Consider the following 6,000-nt stretch of genomic DNA (forward strand, 5'->3'; position numbering starts at 1 on the left):
AGAAAGGAATTAAATTATGGATTGTTTTTAGACTTATCAAAGGCCTTTGATGTCATCGACCATAAGTTACTGCTCAGGAAGTTATATGCCTATGGATACGTGGAGTTGCCCACAAATGGTTTGAATCATATCTGTTGGACAGGTATCAGAAGGTGGAGATAAGCCATGCAGATAGGACATATTCATCAAGATTCGAGAGAGTTTTGTACAGAGTACCCCAGGGATCTGTATTAGGGCCATTACTGTTTTTAATATTTATCAGTGATCTACCAAGTCAACTATCTGAAGCAGAGGCAGTACTGTTTGCTGACGATACAATTTTGTTTGTTAAAGCAAATAGTGAAGCTGACTTACAGGAAAAAGTCACATTAGCAACAGATGAAGCAGACAGATGGTTTAATGAAAACAGACTCATTGTGAATGCCAAAAAGCAACGTGGATCAACTTCAGACATATTACAAATAAAATAAAAACTAACCTTACAGTAGAACTGGGTAAGTGTAAGATTGAACAAGCATCATACACTAAATTCTTGGGAGTATGGTTTGATGAACACTTAAGATGGGAAAAGCATGTAATATCATTGAACAAAAAATTAAGTCAAACATGTTATATACTTAGAATGTTTAAAAGCTCATGTAATATTAAAACAGTGTTATGTGTTTATTTCTCATTCATGCACAATTTATTAAGATACGGTGTACAGTTCTGGGGGAACAACAGTCTAACAAAACATTTATATAGACTACAAAAGAAGGCAGTCAGAATAATAAAAGGTATAGGATATAGAGACTCTTGTAGGCATCTTTCAAAGAATTAAAAATCATGACACTACCATCCTTATACACATATGAAAGCATATGTTTCTTAAAAGACCACGAGGAATTTTCTACATTAAACAGAGAATTTCACAACTATGAAACAAGGAATAGGAATGATTTCCATAGAGAAATTCATAAAACAGCTATGTATCAAAGAAGTGTACTATACCAACCCAAAATCCTCTACAGTGCTCTCCCCAAAGAACTAAAAATAATACCAAAACTGCACATATTTAAAAGAGAATTAAAAAACATGTTATTGAGCAATAGTTTTTACAGTACTGAAGAGTTTATGAATCATTAACAATAAAAGTGCAGTTAATATTTCCCTGACATAATAAATATGTGTAATTGCTCACATTTAAATACTTGCTGTCTCTATGAAAGTGTGAAACAGTGTTAATGCAAGAATGGAAATAATCTTTGTTGTGAGAATCACGAGCTTTTTTTTTACGTTGTTATCCTACTTGTATATTTTTATGTTAATGTTCTTATAGTTCTATTATAATTATAATGTCTAAGTGACAAGTAAATTCAATTATAAATTTTCATGTACATGTAATTGTAATGTTTATTGACAAGTCCTATGTCATTTTGATGATGTACCACAAGGACGCTAATAAATTGAATTGAATTGAATTGATGTGCTTTGCTGTACAAATTGTATGATCTACAGGACCAATAATAAATTAAATCAAATCAAATCAAATTTTGGTCTGAAAATGGATGTGATGGCCCAAAACATATCACCCAAAGAAAGACTATTTTTGCAACTGTCATGGGTATTGGAAGAAAATGAAAAATATTTAAAAGACTGTACAAAATTAAGTGACTGTAATTCAGACTTAACAGCACTGCATTGGGAAGCAAGAAGGAAAATGACAATAAGTCAAGTGCCAGAACATTAAAACAATGGTAATAATAATAATACGATTTAGTACATTAAATTCTCACAAGGCTGTTTAGCATTACCAGATTTGAGAGAAGATATTATTTTGGGACTGGAATGGATTATTAAGTCAAGGTGGTATTTACAAGTCCTACAACCAGAATTTCTTTAATAACAAAAACAGTTATTCAAAATTGTGCAACTAGGAATAGTCAGACGAAAGGGTAACTCATACTTTAGACAGGGGATGTGCTGTTTGGTGAGCAAGGTAGTAGAACTGTAGAGGCCAAATTAGAAGTGGCTGAAAGTTTACATGTGGGGTGGAAAATAAAACTGAAGGAAATACTGTGTGAATATTATGATGTATTTTATGAAATACCAGGGAAGTTAGAAATTAAGAGTTCAGGTTAAAGCTGAAGCTGTAACAACCTATCTTTATAAATTCACAGGGTACTTCTTTTTCAGAACCAGAAGTGGTAGAGAGATAGTTGCAAAAAGTGAAAAGCTAGAGGATAAGACAGAGGAACAGTAGTAAATTCAGCAAACCTCTTGTTGTTGATTTTTTAAAAAAGACAGGGGCATAAGGCATGTTGTTGATTCTAGATATTGCAATAAATTTTTACAGAGAGCAATTAATCATCATGAGAATACTGATGAATTGTTGTACAAATTTGAACATGTTAAATTCATGACTAGTTTAGAGCTTACTTCTGGATTTCACCAAACTCCTCTTGAACATGGTTCTAGAAAATAAACTGCTTATCTGTAATGGGGGTAAATGTTAGCAATATTGTATGGATTCAGTTGTACTTAATGTATCTGTTGCTGAATTTATTTGTGGTTAAAACTCTGATTTACGAAATTTTTTGCTTGCTAAATTAACTGTTTGTGTAGATGATAATTTAATTTCAGGGAAAATGGGAAGGAACATATTGCATTGTTAAAGAAAGTCTATAAAATTTTAGGAAAAGAGATCAATTTCTAAAATTTGATTGTAAATTAGTTGTGAAAAATCTTAAGTATCTATGGCACAGCATTTCAGAGAATGGAATTTCGTCTGACAAAGAAAAACATTAGGGCCATTTTAAAATTTCTCATTCCAAAAACTAAAAAGCAATTGAAATCATTCTTTGGGTTCTGTAGATTGTATGGGAAATTTCTTAAAGAAATAAAAAATAGTTGCCAGTAGGCTTTTGAAGAGATCAGGAAAATTGTATACAGGCGAGCTTTATCAATGCATTTTTACCTTATGACTGATAGCAGTGACACAGGTGTAGGAACATATTTATTTCAGATGAAAGATGTTGATGTGAATGTTCAACACAGATTCATAGCATTTGCCAAAGAGCTTTGTAAGGTCTTCAGAAATGTACAGCAAACGATTTTTAGCTATATAATGAGCTTTCAACAAATTTAAGAATTATTTATTGGATCATTAAATCATAGTTTACTCAGATCACAAAGCACTGTGTTGTTCTTGAGAGAGTGTAAACTCTATCACAGTGGACTTACTAGGTGGATATCATTTCTCATTTTTTTGCTTCACAGTTATTCAAAATCTTTCAAATCTCCATAATACATTGGTGTAAGAATGGTGTTTCCTATAGTTTCAGTTCTTTGCGGTTATTGTTACACTTGAACATATAAACAAGTATCAACTTCTAGACAATCACAAGCAATTTCCCATAGATCTCTGTTGAACATCAGGGGCATGTTATCAATGATGGATGTATACCAGCTTCATCTTTATCTCACCAGTCTTCTCCAAAAACAGTTTTACTAGTTTTCAATGAATCGTCAACATCTTTTTTCTTGTCATCTGAGATTGGATGTTTGAGAAGTACTTCAGCTCTTGGTTTCAGAAGAGACTTCCTCTCTTGTACATCTTGCTGGGAGTAGCAGAATGCTGTTGCCTCCACTTCAGTATGAATGTTTCCCATAGCTTTGTTCTTGTATATGAAAATTCATTTCATTTCACTTGTGTGGTATAAATTCATAGGCCTTTAGACAGGAATTTTACGTCTACCTCTCTCTAATCTTCACTAAGGTTTCTTATTTCACCCACTGACTAGTAGACTTCATTATATTCCTCTTTTTTTACAATTATTGACCTTTTTCATAGAAGTTTCTCTATTCTTTCAAAAATGCGGTCAGCAGTTAAGTAACTGTGTCTCAAACTGAAAATTAGAGATTAATTTCTTGAACAGAACAATCATGTCTTCCAAGAAATTGTGTGAGGGTATGATGAATGATATTGTTCTTGTTTTGTGCCACACACCCATCACAGAAAAGTTTAACCTCAGTAATTTGTTTAAAGTCAACAGATTCTTAAAAATGCAACAAGGCAGAAGCCACTTCTTCTGCACCACATGTTGCCAACTATTCCACCCATGTATTAAATACAGGATCCACTGATTTCACATTGACAATGCAAAAACAGGAAAAAAATTTGTTGATGCTCTTCAAGGGTATGCAACTAGATTTCATTGTCCTGATGACACAATATTTTGATGGTCTAATTTACAATCATGCAGGAACTGAGGTAATATCAGATATGGTGGCTCATTTATGCCCTGGTAACAGGTGATGCATGTACACAAGAAGTGAAAGAGTTGCCTCTGCGAAGTGAATAATTGCAGCAGCACCACTGGTAGAAACTAACAAAAGTGATGAATCACAAATTTAGGTCGAGCCAGTCTAAAACCAGACCTTTACTGTTTTATATCTGATAAAAAAGGATGCTACAACTAGCAATTTGAACCATCATGTGAACCAACAATGGACACTTGTAAATCAGTTGCTTTTTTACCCTTTGTGGGGAGTATTTCTTCTAAACTTTCATGAATCCGCAGTACGATATTAAGCATCCTTTTGCCTTTGGCCAAAACTAGAGAGTTCAAGATGATTTGGGATTGAGGAAGCCAAGGGTATAAAAAATTCCCTGTACTGTGGAAGGCTTGTGTTGGCCAGATTGTTTATATAGTTCATGACCGATGTATGGCATTTTGACTTCATACACACATCTAAAAAAACTGCCATCGCGGAACATTGTCTCAATGAAGGGCAGTCATTTAAAGAGATGCAAATTATTAAATTATTGCTCTGACTTCCCATTACTGGAACTATGTAGTTAAGGAATCCATTGAAATAAGATTATTCTATGACATTATTAATAGAGGTAAAAAATTTTCCTTAAGCAAGATGTGCTATCCTATTTTATCACATATGACACAAAAATGGTCTGGTTTTTGACTGAATGCATCTTAATTTGCAATTCATCACTTTTGTTAGCTTCCAATGCTGGTGGTGCTGCAATTCTTCACTTCAGAGAGGGCATCCTTTCCATTTCTCTCACACACAATGCAACTTGTTCCCAGAATATAAAGAGCCACTGTATCTGATTTTACCTCAATTCCAGCATGATTGTGCATCTGCAATCTCTGCTCAAGATAGCAGTCAGTTGGAGCACCAAAATATCGTGTCATCAGGATGATGAAATCTGGCCACATAGCCATGAAGAGCATGAACATTTATTATGCCAGAAAAATCTACGCAATCAGAGTAAAGAAATTATCTCCCATGAGTAAAATGCTTCTTGTCCTGGACTCTTGGACAACGGTTGCACCCGTTCTGGGGCAAAACATATCTCTGCTCATTCTCTTCCCTTAAAATTTTGTAGAAAGCGTTTGGTTTTTTCTTATGAACTCTTTTCTGTGTGATAAGTTCACCTTTTTCTTCTTTGAAACCACCTTCATTTTACTGTTGATTCTTGCAAAGAAACTGCAAGAATCAGATGCAAGCTTTCTATATTATATTCATCCATGAATATTCTGTGGAACTTACATACAGACATTCTGTTGTCATTAGTCACAGGTTTGTTATACAGTACACTTATCTGTTTTATATTTAGTTAATTGTTCAGATGAAGCCATTGTGATTTTTGTCTGTTGTTGTGACTTCCACCGCAATGCAAATTGTCTAACACTGTTCCTCTTCTTTGTAGATTTGTAACTGTCATGATCACCCCTTTTATCACTTTGACTTCTTTTTTTCCACTTTGCCATTCAGCTGAGTAACATTCATGAAAAATTTCTTACACACTTGGATATATCTTGCAATTAGTGGAAAGAGTGTAATTAACATTAAAGTTCTGGGGTTTATTTTCCCATGAATTATTTAGAGATCATTTCTGTTGAACAGTTTTTAATGACATCATTTGTACTACCATTCTCTCTTGAACTGCTTTGTCTGAGGTTGGTAAATTAACTGTCTAAGGTGCTAAACATCTTG

This window comes from Schistocerca americana, chromosome 1 (genome assembly GCF_021461395.2).
Source record: "Schistocerca americana isolate TAMUIC-IGC-003095 chromosome 1, iqSchAmer2.1, whole genome shotgun sequence".
NCBI classification, from domain to species: Eukaryota; Metazoa; Arthropoda; class Insecta; order Orthoptera; family Acrididae; genus Schistocerca; species Schistocerca americana.